Source organism: Ursus arctos, unplaced genomic scaffold, assembly GCF_023065955.2.
Source record: "Ursus arctos isolate Adak ecotype North America unplaced genomic scaffold, UrsArc2.0 scaffold_15, whole genome shotgun sequence".
Lineage (NCBI taxonomy): Eukaryota > Metazoa > Chordata > Mammalia > Carnivora > Ursidae > Ursus > Ursus arctos.
In genome coordinates, this window is record NW_026622819.1 from 49282929 (window position 1) to 49307385 (window position 24457).

At 40.9% G+C, this 24457-nt stretch overlaps 1 protein-coding gene across 1 annotated transcript in view; it reads right to left on the bottom strand.

The window, feature by feature from the left end:
* The window catches only part of ATP10B (ATPase phospholipid transporting 10B (putative)), a 203820-nt gene extending 180927 nt beyond the window's left edge, over positions 1–22893 (bottom strand). The window contains exon 1 of the mRNA XM_026510910.4: positions 22835–22893. The gene's annotated coding sequence lies outside the window, so the exon portion shown is untranslated. The remainder of the gene's footprint in view (positions 1–22834) is intronic.
* Positions 22894–24457: the final 1564 nt, after the last annotated feature.

The window sequence follows — 24457 nt, forward strand, 5'->3', positions numbered from 1 at the left end:
ACAAATATTTCATTGTAGTAGTCTATAGGGAAACAACATTTTCAATAGCAGGGGGAATTCACTGTGTTCAGAATTACCAATGGTTGACCCAAGCTGCCTAGGGGCTGGGTGGTGGTGAAAGTGAATTTTCTGTTATTACACCAACAGTGGTTGACTACACATCACAGTAGGTATTTAAACACTGACTAGAATAGCCAAAGTAGGTGAAACTTGAGCTTTCTAAGACTCAGTTTTCTTGTCTGCCACGTGTATTATAAGCCAAGAGCACAAGAGGTTCAGTGAAAATTAAATGAGATGATATATATAAAGGCCTCTAAACAGCACCTAACACATAGTATATACTTAATATGTGGTGGACATTGTTATTTTTGTAGAAGCAGAAACATTTGCATTGTACAATCACTTTCCTACAACAAGATTTTGCCCCGGCCCATTCTCTTCCTGGATCCTCTGCAAGGCAAGAGAAGATGCTTTCCTGACTGATCAAAGCATTGACATAGAGGTCACTAGCTGTCAGGTTGTTGTATCCTGAAAAATTTTAGTTTCTTTCTTGTATTTCTGTCTTCCTGTCTGTACATGGTAAGCAGATGTAGGCAGGCCTGGCCACTAGGAGAGAGTCTGCTAGCCTCTCTCTTTTCTGATTCAGTGTTCCCAGTTGGGCAAGTGGACATGGCTTTTGTTGGGGCCTTATCATCACTCTCTTCCTACTAGCGTGCTTTGGAATACAGGGTCAAGATTTAGATGAGGAGTAGGGGTGCCTGGGTGGCTCAGTTGGTTAAGCATCAGACTCTTGATTTCAGCTCAGGTCACGATCTCAGGGTTGTGAGATCAAGCCCTGCATTGAGCTCTGCACTAGGCGCAGAGCTTGATTGGGATTCTCTCTCTCCCTCTCCCTCTGCCCCTCCCTCCACTCTCTCTGTCTTTTCCTCCCTCTCTTTAAAAAAAAAAAAAAAGATTCAGATGGGGAGTAGAGAGACAGAGGGACCTGGTAAGATTAATAATTGAGACCTCAGTAAACCCTGTGATTCAATCTAACCTTTCTATAGACTTTCGCAACATTCCCAAACTCTTAATAATGTAGTACTTTGCATCCTTTTTACTGTTAGCCATTGTACATGATTTTCTTGGGAAACCCATAAAGTAGTGAGATGATTAACAAAGCTGGCTTTGGGCATCTTAAGGTCCTAGACTTTATAACTACAAAATAACCATCAATCCAGCAGCCCAATCCATAATAATTTACATTATAATCTTTAGAGTTCCTTTCACAAATAAAAAATTTCTAGTTCAAGAATCTGTAAAAGGTTAGGCTTGCCTTCCTTCACCCTTTTAAGCTGTAATTATTTTCTCTGAGTTTGCCTTATTATCTGCCTTTTCATAGAATTCTAGGCACAGACACCATTAAATATACTGTAGCCTTCACGATAAGGAAAGCGCTGCCTGGTATCTGGTGGATCAATCTATATTATGACTATTTCCGAAGTCTCTCTTGAAATGACAATTCATATTTTGAGTAACACCTCAGTCTTTAAATTGTATCATGATGGAAGCAGAGGTAAGCATGAGAGCTTTTTCGAAGTCTCTAACCCTGATAATAAGAGAATAGTTTTGTCATCCATAAATGATGTCCAGTTATCTTTCACTGAATATACACAAAGAAAATAAAACAGTCATTTTTTTTTAAAGACCTTTGTTTCTCCATCTGTTTTACTGACCTCAGTAAGGCATGGGTGAATGTCTGAGGTCTTTGTAAATCTAGTCTTTCCAAACACCAGCGCACATTCTGTAGACACTTACGGCAATAGACTGGGTAAGAACAGTCAGTATGTCTGTACCCAAAGCAATATCCATCTGTCTGCTCTTTCCTATGTCCTCTTCTATCATCCCAAGTCATTACCTTCAAGCAAACGTTTCATGCTTCACCTCCCACCCTCACAAAAGGAAAACTGCTTTCCTTTCAGAAGCACCTTCTTCCAGAGAGGACATCGGAATGTTGTCCCTATTTACTTAACTCTGTTCCTGCTTGAATACAGTAACTCAGTCCCCACGTTTGCTGTCTCTGCTCCAGGATCTGCTTGTTACTAGCAATTCTGGAGTCCCTGGGCATCCTCTAACCTTACTGCCACTGCTGCAGAGGCAGCATTGGTGCCCCACACGGAGGCGGTCAGGCCCACACTTCAGCATTTCACAAATATTCTCTGAGCAGCGTTCTCAGACAACAGAAGGACGTGCCAGCAGTTTTTAGGATAGATTTCCCAAATTCAAAGCATCGAGAGAGAGATCAACTTCCATTCTCATTCTAGGAAAATCGGGCAGTCTGAGCATCTGCTACCCCCAGAATGTAAGTCAACACCTTTACTTACTGGTAATGGGCGCTTTACACACACAGCAGCAGTGTTGGTATTTCAGTGAAAGGAGGTGTGACTGGGTGTTAAATTGTGTGCATGCAGCTTGAAATAATCAATAACCAAGCAGACTAGAATTTTTCTTTTCCCACGACCTTGCTTCCAGTATATACCCAAAGACAATAATCCTAGATGAAAGGTACTGTGATTGCCACTAACGTCCTAATCAGCAAAATGAATATTTCCTGCTTCCTAGGCAAGGGTTCCCATCCTTTGCATTATACAGCATCGTAAAATTTCCAAAGAAATGTTGGGAACTGATCTAGGATTGCCAAGGTTTTACTTTTCCAATTAAATGAAAAATAAAACCCAAACCCCAAACTACCTTTACACTCACATGGTTTTATTCTGTTAACATTAGGAATGATATGATCTTAGAACAAATGATAGTCCTTAAGTTAAATTAATCTTACTTTATAAAAGCCCTATTATATTTTTAAATTTTTCTCACTTTGCTGGAGATTGACTTGAGGGCAACGATAGTGCTATTTCGTCCACATAGACACATTCGTCCACAACGTGGCAAAGGACATCTGGAGTTTGACACCTGCCTCCACTCAGTCTCCGGGGGATTTTCCAAGCTTAGTGGAGAAGTTCCAGGCTCACTGGGATCAATATTCTCACCTTTGCATCTTCCCTGAGGTACGTGGGCAACCCGAGGAAGCACGGCTTTGGGCAATGGGAGAAAAACTTGCTCTGACTGAATATTCCTAATGTGTCAGGCACTGGGCTTAGTGCTTACCTATATTTTATTTTATTTTATTTTTTTTATTTTAATTTTTTTTTAATTTTTTTTTAAAGATTTTTTTTTTTATTCGACAGGATAGAGACAGCCAGCGAGAGAGGGAACACAAGCAGGGAGAGTGGGAGAGGAAGAAGCAGGCTCACAGCGGAGGAGCCTGATGTGGGGCTCGATCCCATAACGCTGGGATCATGCCCTGAGCCGAAGGCAGACGCTTAACCGCTGTGCCACCCAGGCGCCCCGCTTACCTATATTTTAATCCATAAAAAATAACAGAGAAGTTTTATGCCCTTTTTACAAATGACGGGGCTATGCTTCAGAGATTAGGTAATTTGTGTGAACTCACAGTGCCATTTAATGATAATTCTGACATTTGAACAAACATCTGTCTGACTCCCAAATCCTTGATTTGAAATTGAATGTCTGTGGCCATGAAATGGATTACAGCTATTACTTCAGTAGAAGCAAAAATTGATACTTGGGGGAGGGGAGAATCAATCCCCAGAAAATCTCTGACCGGTTCTTGTCTCTAAAATGTTAGAGCCTTATTTTACATAAACCTTGAAACCCTAACAAAACAATTTAATTCCAGATGTTTGCTATGCTCGTGTCTGTGGAAACATCCTGAACTTTATGAATATGGTAATAACATGAGGAAGTAGCTGTTTTTGCACCAGGAACAGATACATGTAAACTTAGTATCTTTGTCAATTTCGGAATATATTCCTTTAAACACTTGTATTTTGCATTTGGTGAACCTTACCTTCACTCTGACTTCCTCGCACTCCTTGCAAGTGAACTTATCCTTTCCTGTCCTGAATATTTCTACCACTCAGTATTTCTTTGTCACTTCACAGTTTTCAAGTTTTTCTTCAATCAGCGCCCTACTCTGTTAACAACACCCCCACCCCCAGTGCATGAGCTGCTTTCCTTCCTTCCAGAAAGAGCACCTTCTGCTATGGGGTCTTGGCTATTGCTGACATTGCCATCATCATCTTCTCCTCCTGTCATTATCGTCATCTATTCAGCATTTGCTATATGTCTGAAATTTTTCTAAATACTCTAATCCTAGTGTTTTCTGGAATGCATGTAGCATAATCATAATTATTCCCACTTTTTAAAAAAGAAGACAAGGTTTAGACAGATTGTGCTATTTACCTAAATTCATGCGGCTGGAAAATGGTGAAACTGGGAGCGTAAGACAGCTTTGACCATAATGCATGCTGCTAACTGCTTTATACTTCTTCTCCTCTTTATCTGGTAGACTTTCCACAATTCCTCTGACTGCCCATACTTAAGACCTATAACAAGTCCTTTCTTATTTTCCTGGGCCACAGGAATTCCCTCTCCTCTGAACTCTTCCAGCATTTATCTTTTTTTTCTTTTTTCCAAAGATTTTATTTACTTGTCAGAGAAAGAGAACACAGCAGGGGGAGCAGCAGGCAGAGGGAGAAGCAGACTCTCCGCTGAGCAAGGAGCCCGATGCAGGGCTCACTCCCAGGACCTTCAGATTATGACCTGAGCCAAAGACAGACACTTAACCGACTGAGCCACCGAAGTGTCCCAACTCCTCCCACATTTAATCAGTACCATAACATTAGGTATTTTTCTGTGTTGTATCATTTGCCCCTGTATTACTAATGCCCTTTCTCCTCAGTGGAAACGTAAGCAAGTTGGGATTCCACAATGTAAATTAACTATTTAAATAGAGCAACCCTATTTTTACAGCCAGTGAACACACTGATGGGCAGAATTTCCAGGAAGTTACCCAGGTGGGCCCAGAGCTTTGAGAACATCCAGAAGGATGCATTCAGGAAGCTAATGGGTCTCAATGGTTTGGCAATACAGCCTCAGCTGACTAATCATTCATTCTTTCTTTCCACAAATGCTTGTTGAGCACGTAAACTGTTGGACCCCCTGAGAGATCCTGGGGATATAGTGGGAAATAAAACAGATGTTGCAGGCAAAGTTCTATAAAACAGGAGCCTTGGTCTTGAGTTGGCAGTCTGTCATGGAAAAGTAAGAGACTGTCCCCAATGTCATGGAAACACAAGTGCTCCTGAGGCCACTCTGACCACCTCCTGTCACATCTGCCTCTGTCTTGGTGCTGGGTGTGCCCCCTGCTGCACACTGACAGACAGAGGCTCATTAGATGAGGCTGGAGGGGTACATGGCACATTTGTTAGAACGGAGGAGGGAAGGTGATCATTTAAACCCTTGGCCAAGCTTCATTGTCTCTATATATTCAATTGTTTCCTAGGAGCCCCACCTTTCTTCCCTCTCCCCTTGAAAGGTTTTCAAGACTGCTCTGTTGCCAAGCTTCTCTTCTGACTGTATTTGTTATGAAGATTGACAGGAGAGGTGAAATGTACGTTACATGAGGAACAGCGCTGAGCACCTGGAATTGAGATGGGGCCCACATTTCACAGTTGTGGCACATTCTACAAGGCCCATACAATCGCTCTATTAAATTAAATGACTGCAGTCTCCATCTGCACGAGTAATCTCCAGATAGGCTGGGCTCCTTTACAGCCAATAGCCTGCAGGTGTGCAAATAAGCACTCCGTCCACACCAGATGTCAGGGCCTAATTAAAATATAGAATGAAAGTGCTCTTCCCTAGGTGCTGAGCAGTCAGCGTCGTGGGGCTTCTTGGGACAGGAAGTGGCAAAGGCAGAGAATTTAATTCTAGTTGTAGAAGCAAATAGCTGCAAGAAATCCACCTCTTGAGAACCACTTAGCAAGAAGCAGAAAGTCAAAAAGAAACACTGAAACCACCTCATTCACTTGTTCAGGATCAGAAGTTGGTTACCAGAATTCCGTTAGTGTGGCTACTTTTTAGACCAAGGACAGGGACTCAGTCAAGGACCTCAGCCTGATTTTCAGGTCCTGGAGTCACACTACCCTGATGATGAATGTGTTGGACAGTTCATAGTTTTGCCCGAGTGTGCAGACATATCAGATGGATGCTAAGTGCTGAGAGGCTCTAAAGGCTTGAGAGAAAAGACATTCAACAGCTGTCAATCACCTACTCAACATACGGTGAACAGTGTTGGGGGTAAGTGCATTTTACAACCCACAGAAGCCCAAGTATGGGTAATAATGAAGGTTTATCATTACTTAAGGATTCACCAAATCCCCCCATGCCCCAACATCTCTTTCCTAATATATTCTCTTCCCTCCTTCCCTCTCTGGATGCCCATTTGCCTATTACTCTTCCTTTGTTATTTCTAGCTTTCCCTCTCCACTTTGCCCTACTCACCTCCTCTGCCTCCTTCCCATTGCCTCCATTTTTTGCTGGAGGTGAAAAAATATGAATTTTGGAATTAGAGCTGAGTGTGAGCTCTGGCTTGGGTATATTTTCATTTTCTTTTCACTGAATATATATTTTTTCTACACCCCAGGCTTAATTTAAATATCAGATGAATTTGACTTCAAGGCACCTTTTCAGAAAACAAAATTAAGTTGTTTGAAACCTGGGTAGCTCTCAGTTCATTTCCTCAAGGACCTCAAGGAGCACTGCCTTTTGTTTAGAAGGGAACTTTTCATATCCTTACTATTTTATCTCTCAACACACAGTATTTTTATCTCTAGTGATACACTTGGTAACTTTGCTCAGTGCACTTTTGACAGTTATGTATTTATTTTAACATAAGCTTAGAAAAAATGAAGTACATCAAAACTATGATGGCATGGTTATAAAAAAATTGATTTAATGAATGTATGGTATGCAGGTGATAAGAATAGGTGGTATGCAGTTAGGGCAAAAATCATGAATGACTGCAGTTTTAGAAAGAAAGTATTTATGTAAGGACACTGGGATGACTCAGTTGGTTAAATGTCTGCCTTTGGCTCAGGGCATGATCCCAGGGTCCTAGGATTGAGTCTGCATCCAACTTCTTGCTCAGTAGGGAGCCTGCTTTTCCCTCTGCCTGCCACTCCTCCTGCTTGTGCTCTCTCCAATAAATAAACAAAATCTTTCCAAAAAAAAGTATTTATGTAGAGTCCATTTTACTTGCTGACCATGTATTTAGGGTGAGGTCCACACTAGTTGCCATCACCATTCTCTCAAGTTACGGAGACTCTGAGTAGTTCACCCAATGAGATAGAGCTGGGACTGAATCATGGTTTTGGCCTCAGTTCTGGAGCTGCCCACCTTCAATGACGCCACGATGCCCCTAAAAGTATGCGCAGTGCCTGCACCTGGTAAGCTTCCAAGGAATGACAGCTGTTCATCAGCATTATCATTTATGTAAAACATCCTTACACTCTAATGTCAGCCCTGTGAGGTGAATGTTCATCTCTTCCTTTTACAGATGATAAAATAGGTATTAAAAGGTTAAGTGACTTATAGCCAGCGTTGAGGAGTATATGGGATTATTTCTAGAGGGTCTAATAATACATTACCATTAGCATCCTTAACCTTCGTTCCTGCTAAGTGCCAGCCAAGGGTCTTGGGTGTCTCATATATGGGATATAATTATAAAACAATAAAAATAATCTTCAAAGAATTATTTCATGACCTGCATGTAAAAAAGAAGTCACTCATTACTTTACTGTCCCATCTTGCAGAGTTGATGAGAGAGTGTATCTACAGTAGGAAGAACTCTAAGGTGGTCCCCAAAGTTCCTGGCCCCTAATCTATACATGCCTTCTCCCATTAATTCAACTAAATATCATTCTAGGGACTTCTGGGAATGGGTCTGTCAGACGTAATCCAGGTCCCAAAGCCACTGACTTTAAGATAGATTTTCCTGGGTGAGTCTGATTAATCAGGTGAGCCCCTCAAAGGTATTGGCAAGAGAGATTTGACGTGTGGGAGGGCTTTGATGGGGGAGAGATTTTTCTTTGCTGGCTTTGAAGATGGATGGATAGATGGGTCCACATGGCCAAGAATGTAGATAACCTTTAGGAGCTGAAAATAGTCTCAACTCTGACAACCAGAAAAGAAATGGGATCTGCAGTGCTAGAACTGCAAACAATTGAATTGACCAAAAACCTGAATAAGCTTGGAAGCAGCTCCAGTAAAGAATAGAGCCCAATGAACACCTTGATTTCAGCCTTGTAAGACCTCGAGGAGAGAGCCTAGTCATGCCTTGCTTGGACTTCTGACCTACAGAAGTGGTAATGTGATAAATGAAGACTGCTTTAAGCTAAGTTACATAGCAATAAAAAGACCAATGCAGTGTCCAAAGCCCTAAATGGAGCCATATTATATAAATTTTTATATATATATAAATGCACTCAAATGAATCATTCACTGTATTTTTCACCCTTAGATTTGAGTAAATTTTACTGCTTAATAAAAGAAAAATCCACAGTCTAATAGCAATTATAATATCTACATTCATTGAACAATTATGATGTATTCATTGTGCTAAGTGCTTTTCATGCATTAAATCATTCAATCTTTATAATCTTAGGAAGCAGGCACATTATGAATCCTTATTTTACAACTGCAGAAATTGAAGCATCAAGAAATATTGAGGGCAACAAATATTCTGTTATTTAAAGGAAAGGTCATTAACATTTATGACATTTATTAAAAACAAAATTTGCTTCCTTTAGTAAAGCTAGGAATGTTCCATTTTTCTTTTTTTATATCCTTTATGCTCATTTCAGGTCTCTGATCCCCACCCCCATGCTTACACATCCTCATCCTTACAATGATGATAAATAAAAAGCATTGATAAATGAGACTAAAGAATAAACAAAAGTATTATTCTTGTAGGACTGCTATAGTAAGTTATCTCAATACTCAGCACATTTCTTGGCAACTGGTCAGCTCTCAGGAAAAGGAGGACTTCTTAATACTAACCACTTGTTACTAATATAACACATGCCATCCCTTATTGGTTTGTGTGCCTGGTTTGCTCTTTTGATTTGGTCATTCCCATCTGGGGCACGATGCCTGTCCTCACCCAGGAAGATACCTGGAAGTGGAGTCTGTGGGAGGAAGTTAGGATGCCTGTGCTCTGCCCTTGTGTCTAAAAAGCCAGCCTTCTCCAGAGCAGGTCAGCAATGCTTCAACACACTGATCTCACATCTCCCTGGGTTTAGAGTTCTGGGCTGTATACCATAAGTCCTTAGATGCCTCTAAACAGTTGCTAACACGTCATAGACAGGACACACGGACCACTCTTGAGGCCACCAACCAGGATTTGTTCTTTCCTTAATTTAGTTTGATTTGGTAAGGTCGTTAGACTGAAAATCAGAAAAACTGAGGGTGTATTTGTTGTTGTTATTATGATTTGCTGATTAGTTCTATGGTTCTGGGAACTTCAATTTCCTTGCATTCCCAAGGCTTAGGTCACAGGCCCCCCAAGATCATTTTAAGGACTAATACTAATCTGAGTACTTAAGAATCACCTGTGCAGTCTGAAAACAACAGAAGCCTGGTCTCTATCCTCAGAAATTTTGAAAATAGTTACAGATGTTAATGGAAGTGCCTTACTTTTGCCTTGGACAGACTCTTTAATTGCATTCAAAGGAGTGGGGAGGTCTCTGAGTTTGAGAGCATAAGAGTGGAGCTGCAAGGAATGGGAACGTCTGGGGCCCAGGCATATGAATTTTTAGATAGCACCTCACGTGAGGTTGTGCTTAGTGAGATTTGGGAACCTCTGGGTGAGGTGATTTCCGGCGGCATTTCCAGCTCTCCTAGAAACCTGCTACAGAGATGGCCCATTTATTCAGCCGAATACTTTATGAGCCATTTGTTAGGTACATAGTAGCTCCATCTTGCAGTTGAAGAATTACAGACAGAACAGTTACTATTTTTCCAGTGTCACACAGCTAGCAAGTGGCAGATCTTGGCCTTGAATCCCCTTCTGTCTGGCTCTCGACCACCCGGCTACAGTTTAGTCTGCAGCAGTGTTGTGGCAAGTTCTGGATGCTGGAAACATCTGCCCTGTTCCGGCGAGCACAACTGGAGCAGAGGTAACTTTTTCTCTTCCTTTTATTCCTAACAGACTCTTGATGTAGTGCGTTCCTCTACAAGGAGGAAGGTGCAGGAGGCTTTCTCAAGGGCTTTAATTCAGGAGGGTGTTTTCTTCTACTGGGGTTCCTTAGGACCTTTGCCAGTATAACCTTAGGAGGTAGACGTACACAGTAAATGACACTGGTATTCCCTTTGGCTTCATGGGAAGAGTAGCCAGAGGTCTCAGCAACTTAATGATGGCTAATGAGGACTGAGGGCTTCCCAGGCTGCATGGGCTGTGTGGAACACCTGCATGTGATCTCGTGTTTCCCTGGAGATCCCACTGAAGTCTAAGTGTGCACTGAGACCAGACAGATTGGAGTGTTGGTTTTGTTTCTTCCATCAAGTCACTGCATAGTTTTAGGCAGATCTCATAACCTGCCTAGATACTCACAGTTTGTAGACACATAATGTGAGTGAAAATACCCAGTGTCATCCCTGCCCTGTGCTTCGAGGCTCAAACGTGACACCCCATCAGTAAGCCCTTGGAAAGGGATGACATCCTGTCTAGCTCAATCAACTGTGCCCAGCCTCTTTGCACAGTCCTGGGTGGTCATTTATGTTTTCCTGTGGTGATCTGCCCACACTGAGACAGCCAGGGAGTTATCCAGAAGGGGCTTACTGCTTTAGATTTCTTAATTTCAGTTTGGGAACACAATTACAAATCTAGTCTCTGTTTTGGCTGGGTGTTCTCTTTTGTAAGTAACACAGACCTGAACTCAGGCTCCAGCTGTGTTTGGCTTTGTCTGTTTGTGAAGGGCAAGGCCTCTTTGTTTCCTGCAGGGAGCCTCTCTTCTCTGCTTGACTCCTCACAATGCCTTAGGGTTGTGCAGACCCTCCCTTGCTGGCTGGTAACTGTGAGCCATGAATAAAGCCAACAAATAGGGGAAAATCATACTGGCATCATTTTACTTATTACCAGCATCACTGGTTCCCTGGGCCCACCAGGTGCCTGTGGAGATTCAGATGGCTCTTCTGAATCAGGGAGTCAGAACTAGGTTTGTTCAACTCCTACGAACATAGCCCTCTCTGTGATATGCAGCCGTGCTGCAGAAGTCAGCAGGCCATGGCTGTGTTTATGAACTGGACTCCTAGCTCGGGCCCTGCCAATATCTTCTGGGGCCACGGCTGTCTGCACCCAGCCTAGTCAAGCCCTACTTCCACAGGCTGAAGGGGGCCAATATCTGCCACTGGCTGACCCCATGGGAGCTTGCCCCTTGACACAGGGATCCTTAAAAATGCAAGTAATTAGGAGAGCAGAGGTAGTCAGTTTAAGTTCCACTGCCTGATTTTTAATTGATTTCTTTGTTTTCATGGCTAAATGTCTCTTCTAGTATTTCTTACCCTTGGAAGGTAACTGCAGGAGCTCAGGGCACAAAAAATGGGACCAACTTTCTGTGTGATTAGCTTTGGGCTGCAGCAGTGACACAGCTTTTTGTTCAGGCTCCTATCCCCGTCACAGGTCACCTTGCCTCCTTGGAAATAATATAATGAACTGTGCTAGCAATAACTGCTAGTTCAAATACCAGCTCTAGCATTTTCTAGCTACATGACCTTAACGAGTCATGCTACCTTTGGCGAGCCTCAGATTTCTGATCTGTAAAATGATAATCATAGTAGCTGCCTCACAAGGCTGCAGGGGAGATTAAATGAGCACCCCATCGTACTCAATGAATTCTAGCTATTGCAGTTACTGTCAAGAGTATCCAGGGGGCATTTTAACCAGGTGTCCCAGAGCAGCTTCAGAAAGGCAATGGGTGGGAGGTATGTCAAGGAGCTCCATGGCATCTCATTAGACTGCCAGCTCCATGAGGGCCATGACTGGACCTTGCTCACTTGTTTCTCTATTCCCAGTGCATTGGAACCTAGGAGGCACCCAAAAATTGTCTGAAAAATTAATGAGACAGATGGACCTCAGTTTAATTACTAGTTTTGCTACTTTTGGTGTTGGGCAAGTTATTTACCTCTCTGCTTCTGAGTTTGCACATTTATGAAATGGGGAAAAACAATCTTGTAGGGATAGTGACAAGAATAGCCAATTAGTACTTTGTGTTCACTGTGTGCCAGGCACTGGGCTGAGTACTTTTCATGGGCTGCCTCATTAGATCTTCATAGCTCTATGGAGGAAGGTGTGGATACTATTGTTGTTGTTGTTTGTAGATTGTGTAACTGATGTTTAGAGAGGTCAAGACTGTGTCAGGGTGACAAAGCTACTGAGAGATGGGAGTGGGGTTCTAAACCAGTTAGCATGAGAGACTATGGACTCTGAGAAACAAACTGAGGGCTTCAGAGGGGAGGAGGTGGGGGAATGGGATAGACCGGTGATGGGTAGTAAGGAGGGCACGTATTGCATGGTGCACTGGGTGTTATACGCAACTAATGAATCATCGAACTTTACATCAGAAATCAGGGATGTACTGTATGGTGACTAACATAATATAATAAAAAAAACATTAAAAAAAAACCAGTTAGACTGACTTCAGGTCCCATGCTCTTCATCGCAATTTTCCCTATCTCATACAGACTGCACGATCAAATAGGAACTCAAATGAAGCTTCTGTTGTTGCTGTTGTTATGAAAGATTTCCTCCTGTGACGTTTGTGGAAGGGAATAATACAATCAGCCTAGTCATCCATATGCTTATAATAATTTGTCCACATGTCAAAAATCTTGCCCAGTTAGAACCCAAAGGCTGAGATTTCAGTGTGTGTGTGTGTGTGTGTGTGTGTATGTGTGTGTGCGTGTGTGTGTGTGTGTGTGTGTCACCCTGGCCAGAATAAAGATTTGAAAATCAGAGCAAAAACGGTTCATAAGGCATTTCAGTTGGGCAACTGAGTAATTTCCACATGCAGCTGGCCAGGAAGGCAAGAGGAAGGGCCTCTGGTGAGTTCTGAGTGATCTGATAAGACGGGGATCAAAGAAAGTAAAGGCAGATGCCTGAGTCTGACACCTCCCTCCCTCATATGTGATGGAAAATCACAAAGTTGGGGAAAACCTGAGATGGATGGGATATTAGAGATCACCTAGTCTTACCGTGGGAAGAGGACATGAGAGGCAGGGGAATTCAGAGCTATAAAAGAGATAAAGACAAAGGGTTGCTGATGAAGGATGTGTTTGAACACCCCTTAGACTGGGCACCCATGGTTTGTGCCTAGCCAGCATCTAATCCCCTATTTTCTGGTGACATCTTGATTTGGGGAACTGCCCACAGAGTTCAAGTTTACTGACCTAAAAACAAGCTTCCCCACTACACCATGCTGCCACTGTTCAAGGCCACCCATACCATTCTGGTAACCCCCTGTTAGCTAGTGCATGGCAGTTCTTATACTTGTTTCCCTGGACTGTAGTGGGAAATTCACAGATGGAAGATGGAGCCTTAGTTTCTCTAGTCTTTCAGGGAAGTCACATTGTAGCATTGTGGGGCTTATCAGCTAAGGCACCAAGTATTGGAGCAAGAGGAGCACTGTCAGAGAATTATCTAGAAGATGCAGAGGTGGTTATATGTCCCTGTTAGTCAGCTATTCCCCAACCTGGACCAAACAATGACTACACAGTTCTTATGTGGTCAGAAAAAAGCTTTAGACACCAACAGAGAAAGTCAAATGTTTACCCAAATACTTCTCTAAAGGATAGATCGATTGCAGCATTGTTTATAAGAGCAAAAGACTGGAATCAACCTAAGTATCCATATACAGAGGACTGGTTACATAAATTTTGATGCATTCATGCTACAGAATATTATGTGACCATTAAGAAAAATCAGAAAGTATTTTGTGTACAGATGTAACATCATCTCCAAGAAAAAATAAGTGTAAAACACTAAGGTACGGAAAAATGTGTAAACCATCTGGGATACAAAAAAAGGTGGGCATCCGCATGTATATTTGAAGGGATACAGACCCTCACTGGAAGGATACACATATACAAAGTGGTTATTTTAGGGGAGGAGAGAAGAGAGGGTGAAGACAGGCTGTGGGGAAAGCTTAATTATCACTAAATATCCATAAATGCATTAAACATGTTTTTACCATGCGAATGGATTACCTATTTAAAATAAACACATATAAAATTTTTAGAATAGTTCCTTATAAAGTAGAGAGCCTCAGTTGGAAACTACATCTGTGCTTTTTTCCACCCCTCAAACCTGATCAGGAGGAAGATTTAAAGGCATTTTTTTTTCTTCTCCCACAGCGAAGCCCCATAGCTTTGAGCTGGGGGGAGGCTACGTCAATTCTGCAATACCGTTCCTTATGTGACTTGATGAAACCAAGTAACAGGAGGGAATTGTTAAAACTCCTATTCATTCAACATTTCTTCTAACATTTATCGTGGGGTGAGGAGGTGACCAACAGCCAGTTTCTCCCTTTTTTAAGTGGTTGGACAGCAAAAGCTTCCAACTGTATCTCCAACCAGCCCACTTGACTGTCCAGTAGGGAGTCGTCGATCATAGGATGGCACAGCCATTAGCTTGGTAGTCCCTAATGTGGGAGTGACCCCGGGGAAGGGTTAGACAATCCATTGTGATGTGGATAAAAGAACTTCTATTCATAATCACTATTACAAGTAAGCTCAACTCATATTTAATTACAGATTAAGATGTACTTTACAAATACATATGTATATAGTAAGGGTATCTTCTGAGTTTTTGCTAATAAGGGGGTCATGGTCAAAATATTTTGAGGACCACTCTATAGAGTAATTCTGGAGATGGAAAAAGGCATTGCAGCAATCCCATCAGCTTTAAAGTGGACCCAGATCAAAATCCCAGCTCTGTCCCTTATTAGCTATATCACCTTGAATGAATGACTACCTCTCTATTCCTACTTCCTCACTTGTAAAAATGGGGTTATAACAGTACATATCTTAAGAGGTCAGGTGGAGATTAAATGAGATAAGGCATATATGGCAAGCTGCTTGTAAAGGGCTCTCAGTGATTCCCACTTCCTAGTGGTCACACCCTCCCCTTAAGTGGACATAGTGACATATCTAATGAGTACAACAGGCAAAGGTGATGAGATAGCATTTCTATAACTAGGTTACAAAATACTATGACTTCCCTCTTGCTAACATCCTCTCTCACTCTTCTTGCACGCTTGGCTCATGGTAAGAGCAATCTGGCAAGGAAATGAGGGCTGTCTCTCGACAATACCCAATGAGAAGCTGAGATCCTGAGTGTGGCCGCCTCAAGAAGCTCAGTGCTACCAATAACCACATGAGTGATCTTGAAAGTGAATCTTTCCCCAGCTGAGCCTTTGAACAAGATTGCAGCCTCAGTTGATACCTTGGTTGTTCCCTTATGGGAAACTCTGAGACAGAGAACCCAGGAAAGCTGCTCAAAGAGTCCTGATGCTCAGAAACTATGCGATAATAAATATTATTCCTTTAAACCACTAACTTTTGGGCTGATTTGTTATTCAGCAACAGATAACTAAGACAGCATACAAGTAGCTTGACTCTGCATGGCAGGTAAAGACTTAGTAAATGTTAATATGAAACATTATATGGCTGATGTATGGCTCCATCTTTATTCCGTACCTAGGGATTGATTGATCACAAGCCCTCCTCCCACCCCTCCCCGGCCCCTGCTTTGGAGAACCCAGATGCAGCCTCAGAATCCTTTTTAACACAGAGCTCCAGGAAGCTCTTAATTGCTCATATGAAATTTACTTGCCAAGTCTATTCTAGAGTTCAATATTTCTTATCTATTCAGTCTTCCTCATGTGTAATATTCCCTTTAATGGGAGACCAAGACTTTTTTTCATCATGAGAATATAACTACAAATTATTAGAACAAATCTGTGAAAGCATATAAAATAATAAATGGCTGGCATTGTGTGCTGTCCCAAAATGGATTTTGCTTGAGGTAAGAGAGTGAGAGTACTGGAATCCTTAAGAGATCAGAGGAGATAAGCTCAGAAGGAGGGGCTGGGAGCAACAAAAATTACTTTATGTTGCGTATAATACCCAAGGCACCATGCAATACGTGCCCTCCTTACTACCCATCACCAGTCTATTATACGCAACTAATGAATCATCGAACTTTACATCAGAAACCAGGGATGTACTGTATGGCGACTAACATAATATAATAAAAAAACATTAAAAAATTACTTTATGTTACTCCTCATTTTTAACCATGACTTGATCTTATTGTAGGGTTACCATTTTGAGAATGGGTGGGGGGAGTTGCTTTGAAAATAACTAAACACCTTCTGGACTAAGTAGTTCCTTTTTAATTATTTTTTTATTTTTTTATTTTTTAAAGATTTTATTTATTTATTTGACGGAGAGAGAGACAGCCAGCGAGAGAGGGAACACAGGCAGGGGGAGTGGGAGAGGAAGAAGCAGGCTCATAGCGGAGGAGCCTGACGTGGGGCTCGATCCCAGGACTCCGGGATCACGCCCTGAGCCAAAGGCAGATGCCTAACGACTGAGCCACCCAGGCGCCCCTAAGTAGTTACTTTTTTAAAAAAGAATTTTTTTAGCAATTTGAGAGAGAAAATGAGCAGGGGGAAGGGCCAGAGGTGGGGAGAGAGAGAAGCAGACTACCTACTGGGCAGGGAGCCTGATTCAGGGCTTAATCCCAGGACCCAGAGATCATGACCTGAGCCGAAGGCAGACGCTTAACCAACTGAGCCACCCAGGCACCCCTAAGTAGTTATTTTTAAATAAAGAAAATGGTCTTTAAATTGGAATGATTTTTTTTTTTTCCTAACCTGATAATGGTGTGAGATATTGAAATAATGCCCACTTTGTTATTCTGTACTTCATACGTGCTTCATTTTGTTGGTTAAGGCAGGGAGATATTTTGGAAATAGGAAGATATCAGGGAAAATGGCCCCAAGAGATTGTTCTTTAGATCTAAAAGCTGCATAACCACATATCCAATGGTCTTGATAAATGTATATTATGACTTACTATGTCTGACGTGGGGCTTGGGATTCTGCATTTTAAGAAGCCACCAGAGGATACTAATGCTGTTTGTCTGCAGACTTCACTTTCAAAAGCCAAATAGCAATCTCTCTTCTTCCTCAGGGTTAGTTGAAGGATTTCTAAGGTCAACACTACTCTTAGCCCAGGAGCCAATGGAGTCATCGTTTGGTGATGGGTGTAGGGTGTTTCTGTTTAGCTTGCTCTTTGGCTGGGCACAGCATAGCAGACAGACATTAAGTGATTTAGGAAGCATGAAAACTACCTCGCTGCTCTGGGAAGGATGACAAGAATTCAAGAAGCTTAGATAAAACCCTGAATGATGTGACAGGAAACATTTTTGGAAAGAGAAAAGGCAAGTAAGTATCATTTATGGAAAGAAAAAAAAAATCTCATCTTTCCAGTGTGTTTTGGAACGAGTCAAACTGGCATATTCTAGAACCCCACCATTTTGCAATGGCTAGAATTTAGTATAAAGTCACGTCTCTAAGTTCATTTCTTCCTTGATTTTTATAATCTCAAAGAACCTCACCTTGTTTAGAAAGGGAAGTATAACGGAAAAATAAATCAAATGCTGGTCATAAAAATAGGTTGACCCTAAGGTCAATGGTTGAGTGAATTACATTACAGATAAATCTTGACTGACAGGGATGGCCCATTTATAACAACCTGCTTTTATACATTACTTCCTGAGACAGAATCATCTGCCCTAAGACAGTAGATACATCTGGAGTTGTATGGTGTTTTGTTTCCATTGTTATGGGGTAAAGAGTATAATAGACAAAAGTCATACTGGGCATTGGGTAGAAGATTGGGAAGAGGATACAGTCCTGATACTTCACACTTTAGGAATTTCCTTCTAAATCCCTTCCATCATGAAATCTTTTCTATGTAATTAATCCACTCTTTCACCCCCCAAAACACATCTACACAGTAATAAATATGTCAGGCGTTCAGCACATATTAGTGAACAACAACAGAAAACCATACCTGACTTCTACCCACAGAGACTTCATAGTCTAGACAAAGGATTGATAGATTACTCAAGTAAACACAAAAATAAGTATGACTGCCTATAATAACAATACTTCCCTTATTGTTCCATGATAGCAAAGGATAAAAATGTGGTATTAAAACATTTCATGCACTTTGTCCCTATTTTCCTCCACCTGTCATTTCAGCTCTCCCTTCTGTAGGAGCACAAGGCTTCACTGGCATACCCAGAAGCCCTAAACGGCCCATGATCTGATATGAGCCCATGTCCAGGGTCAAGATTCTAGCCCTTTATGACTCTCCCTTTAACACAGCCAGTTGACTTTTCACTAACCCAGTGATCACCCTTCTAGGAACTTGACTAAAAAGATAACCCCTATAAGATGTCAATCAATATGTGTGGAGAAAGATCCTGGTGGACATGAAGGTTTGGTGTAATTTAAAACAGTAGCAATATAAACTTGCAAAGACAGATATCCTGGAGTAGAGAATTGAGTAAATAAATTACCATTCATTCCTGAGTTGTAATATTAATCAATTAAAAAAAAATGATGTGTACACAAATAGACATACACTGCAATGGAAAGATGTCTGTAATGTATTGAGGAGTTTAAAAAGCAGGTTACAGAATAGCTTGTATTAAAAGGAATTCACTTATGTAACATTGTACATATGTATGTTGTATTTATACATAATCTTTATTCTTGTTTTATATGTAAATACATATACATACATTTATATAGGCATACCTCATTTTATTGCATTTCATTTTATTGTGTTTTGCTAATGCTGTGTTTTTTTACAAATTAAAGTTTTGTGACACCCCTGGGTTTATGAGCAAGTCTATTGATACCATTTTCCCAACGACATCAGCTCACTTCATGTGTATGTGTTACATTTTGGTAATTTTAGAAATAGTTCACACTTTTTCATTATTATTATATTTTTATGGTGATATGTGATCAGTAATCCTTGTTGTTACTATCGTAATTATTTTTGGTTGCCCCAAAACACACCCCTATAAGATGTCAATCAATAAATGTGTGTGTTCTGACTGCTCCACTGACTGGCTGTTCCTTCATCTGTCTCCCTCTCCTCAGGCCTTCCTGTTCCCTGAGACACAATAATATCGAAATTAGTCCAATTAATAACCCACCCCATAGTGGCCTCTAAGTGTTCAAGTGAAAGGAAGAGTCACATTTCTCTCATTTTAAATCGAAAGCTAAAATGGATTGGGCTCAGCGAGGAAGGCATGTCAAAAGCTGAGATAGGTAGAAATCTAGGCCTCTTGTACTAGTTAGCCAAGTTGTAAATGCAAAGAAAACATTCTTGAAAGAAATTAAAAGTGTTACTCCAGTGAATACATAAATGATAAGAACGTAGAATAGCCTTGTTGATGATACAGAGGAAGTGTCAGTGGTCTGGAGAGATGATCAAACCAACCATAACATTCCCGTCAGTCAAAGCCTAATTCAGAGCAAGGCCCTAACTCTTTTCAATTCTATGAAGGCTGAGGGAGGTGAGGAAACTGCAGAAGAAGTTTGAAGCTAGTAGAGGTTGCTCATGAGATTTAAGGAAAGAAGTCGTCTCCATAACAAAAGTCAAGGTGAAGCAGCACACGCTGATGTAGGAGCTGCAGCAAGTTCCCTAGATGATCTAGCTCAGATAATTAATGCAGACGGTGACACTAACAAAACAGATTTTCAATGTACGCAAAACAGGCTTCTGTTGGAAGAAGATGCCATTTAGAACTTTCGTAGCTAGAGAAGAGAAGTCAATGCCTGCCTTTAAAACTTCAAAGGATAAGCTGACTCTTCTGTTTCGAGACTAATGCAGCTGGTAACTGTAAGTTGAAGCCAATGCTCATTTACCATTCTGAAAATCCTAGACTTCTTAAGAACTATCCTAGATCTACTTTGCCTGTGCTCTATAAATGGAACAACCAGGCCTGGATGACAGCACTTCTGTTTACAGCATGGTTTGCTGAGTATTTTAAACCCACTGTTGAGATCTACTACTCAGAAAAAAAAATTCTGCTCAAAATATTACTGCTCATTGACACTGCACCCAAGGGTTCTGATGATGTATGAGATCAATGTTATTTGCATGCCTGCTAACACAGTATCCATTCTACAGTCCAAGTAATTTTTACTTTCAAGTCTTGTATTTTCAAGTCAAGTATTTTACAAATACTTTTCATACGTCTGTAGCTGCCATAGATAGTGATTCTTCTGATAACCTAGGCAGAGTAAATTCAAAACCTCTGGCACGGATTCATCATTCTAGATGCCATTAAGAACATTCGTGATACATGCAAAGAGGTCAAAATACCAACATGAACAGGAATTTGAAAGAAGTTGGTTCCAACCCTCATGCATGACTCTGAGGGGCTCAAGACTTCAGTGGAGGAAGTAACTGCAGATGTGGTGGAAATAAGAGAACTAGAATGAGAAGTAGCGTCTGAAGATGGGACTGAATTGCTGCAATCTCATGATAAAACAAATGGATGAGTAGCTGCTTTTTATGGATGAGCAGAGAAAGTAGTTTCTTAAGATGGAATCTATTCCTGGTGAAGATGCTATGAAGATTGTTGAAATGACAACAAATTATTTAGAATATTTACATAAACTTCATTGATAAAGCAGTGGCAGGGTTTGAGAGGATTAACTCCAAAGTTGAAAGAAGTTCTACTGTGGGTAAAATGCTATCAAACAGATACACATGCTACATAGAAATTGTGTAAAGAAGGGTTAAAGAGGCAAACCTTATTGTTGTCTTATTTTAAGAAATTGCCACAGACCCTCCAACCATCAGCAACCACCACCCTGATCAATCAGCAGCCGTCAGCATTAAGGCACAACCTTACACCCGCAAAAAGATTACGACTCTTTGAAAGCTCAATGATGGCTAGCACTTTTTAGTAATAAAGTACTTTAAATTAAGGTATGTACATTGTTTTTCCTGGCATAATGCTATCGCACATTTAATAGACTGTAGTTTTGTGTAAACATAACTTTTATATGCACCAGGAAACCAAAGCACTCATTTGATTTGCTTTATTGTGGTATTTGCTTTAATGTGGTGGTCTGGAAGTGAACCTGCAGTTTCTGAGTTATGCTGGTATATATGATTAGTAATACAGCTCCAGGAGGACTTCTCTGGATGCGTATACACATCTATATTCTGTGTCTCAGTCGTCACTGGGGCTAACTGATGAACTCAAATTGAAATGCCTAAAAATAGTACACTTTGGCCAGGTAATATATTTTTTATTACAGCTGAGATCTTCAAAGCCCAAGTCAGGGATTTGTGTGGATATTTTAGGTAGATCACTAATTTGGGGGCAAGAAAGTCTTTCTGCATCTCTTCAATCACTTCCTATAAATGTTCAAATGTAAGAACACACATAGCTCATAGGTGACTCAAAACAGAATGGAGACATCTAAGGAAATGTTACCTTTGTTTGGCTGCACAAAGCAATGATCTACAACTGAATGATGTTAGCACACAGAATAGTGAATTTCAGAGTCATTTTAATAGAATGTTCTCTTACTGGCAATTTTCAGACATCAAATCAAATTCTTTAGTTAAAAAATTTTGGTTTTAGCCTTTCTTTTCTTGTTGATTTCTTTTCAGACAGGTAGAAGGTTTTTATTACACCTCAGTATCTATAGAGTTGTGCATGTCTTTGTGAAGATCCCGGACAAATTAAAAAGTCAAATTAGCAATGCATATTTAATACTGCTTTGTAGTTTGTTTTTTAAAGTTGGCAGCAATGCTTAGTTTTTGAGGAGGAGTATATAATTATGCAAATTGAAGAAACAGTCTGCATATGGTATTATAATGCTTTGGGTTTTATATCCAGAGTCAAAGGTATTTCTAATATTTTTTCAATTTATCAATGACTTTGGGGGAGGTTAGCCAAGGCTAGGTCCCTGCTTTTTTTCCAGTGATGGAGAATATGACACATTGGAAGTTAGGTACCTGTACGAACTTTCATCTCGGAGGAAATATCACTAAGATTTGCATAGTTTTGCCTTGTAGCAGATAGCGTTGATTGCCTTTACAATAACAATTCTTCCTTCCTTTTCTCCTTTTAAACAAGACTTCAATTTTGTTCAGATACTCACTCTCTTCTATGTGACCATGTGCTTTAGGGGTTGAGCGTACCATCCCTAGCCTCAGGATAGGACTCATGATTGGTCTAAGTCAATCAAAATAATCCCATCTGCTTTGCAAGGGATTAATTTAAACAAGGGTGTGTGACATGCCTCTGACCAGGGAATGTGAGTGAAAGTCTGCTGGGGGCTTTCTGGAAAGGCTGATAAAAAGAAATAAATGAAAGAGAGAACCCACTGAAGAGGTTAGAATCCAGAATATGGTGACATTTTTGAGCTACTCAATTAACCAACTATGGACTTATCCTACTTTAGGACTTCTTGTTCTGAGAGCTAACAACTCTTTTCTTAGCTTTTCTTTACTTTTTTTTTTAAGCCATCTTGAGTCTGTATTTTGTTACTTGCAGCCAAGAACACACCTTAATAGTTCCACACATTGATAGTTCCTATATCGCTCTGGGGTGTGTGTGTGTGTGTGTGTGTGTGTGTGTGTGTGTGTTTATGGGTACACAGAAATTTAAGCCACATACTTGGCATCTGATTTAACAATGAAGCCAGTTGATGTTTGCTTAAATGAATTTGAGGAAGGAATTTTAGTTGAATAAGGCTTGTCTTGGCACCAGACAGCAGTCCATATTCTAGATCCAAAGAATAATAGGAAAACTACTCACTATTCACACTGTTGTCTTCTTTGAAACAGGTGTCACCAGTTCCAATCCTTTTATCAAGGCAAGCCTGCAAGACACACAGAGAAAATATATACAAAATATACAATCTCATTTTGGCATCAAGCAGTAATCAAGTATTTTGCCTTCTTATCTCCAGGTGCATGGCTCCAGCTTTAAACAGACTCCACAGATCTGGACACTTTCCCAGGAAGTTATTTCAATAAGAACAGTTTATTCCTATCAGGGAATCAAGTCTACTACTTTATCTGCTACCCTCTGGAATGTACATCATGTTCCCATAGACTCCAGCTAAATGCCTACTTGCTCCATGAAATGTGTACTGGCCCAGCCACTCAGTGCATTTCATCTCTTTTGCCACATTGATTGGTTCAGGAATAAGCATAGGACCTTATGGAGGCCAATGAAAGGCAGCCCTGAAACTCATATGGAAAACGTAGGGGCAGAGGAGACCTCTTTTGACTATACTTAGAATGGTGAGAAAGCACAGGAGCTGCCGGCTCCAACAAGGACAATGAAGACCGTAGTTTTGAGTGAGGGATACGAAGCTCTCATAGTATTTGGGCACCTGGATCCTGGTATGATTTAAATGCTTGAACTTTCCAGTTGTGTGAACCAATACATGCATGCTTTTGATTAAGCTCATTGTGTTTTCTGTCTCTCCCAATCAAGAATCTTCAACAATACAGGAAGATGGGTCAGGTTATACAAGTCTCACTTTACAAAGTAAGAAATGGAGGCTCAGAGAAATGTTAAGGTGGGAATGTCCAAGACCTCTAATTCAAGGGCTACTTCCATTGCTCCATTCTACTCATTCAGTGATTCATTACAGTAAAATGGAAAGAATTGACACACTCATTGCTATCTTTATGACTTTCACATTTCTGCTTTTGAGAAAATGGATGAATCTTCCACAGGGCTACCAAGGGAGATAATCTATATTATTTTAGCAAAGTACAGATTGTTACATATACTCACACACACATACCCATATACACGAACACTATACAAGGCCACAGTAGGTATTTTGGATTTGTGCAAATCTTCTCCCCTAAGGATCTTTCCAGGCTACAGTTTGGCTTTAGTTGAAGCCCACTCTCCCCCAGGTGACTTCTGTGCTAAGTCTTTGGACCATCTTTCCTTCCTCCGTCATCCTCATGCGAGCCTTGTCTGCTAGTCTGTGACTACACTGACTGCAAACTCTCCGCCCAGCAGACTGACCTGTGCAGTGACTCATCTACCTCCAGTGAGTCACTAAGCAGGAATCGAAAAGTGGAAGCCTGCAACCCAAATCCCACTCCTCTGTATGTTTTCTTTGACTCACAATGTTTTGAATTACATTTAAACAGAGAGAAATTTTACATAAAAACTTAGGTTTCAAGCTTTGCTTCAAAAAATCAAAAGAACTGTCAACTGTGTGCATTGCCACAAAGTGACACGGGCCAAATCTGAGTGGTATCTGAGTCCTTTAGATGTATTTTCTTCCTTTACCCTATTTCCCATCTGGCCTCCTTTTACTCATTTCGCCACCTGCCTGACCGCTGTGAGCATACATATTTTCAACCCTTGTCCTAACTTTCTTTTGACCTATTTGGGGCTAACCCAACT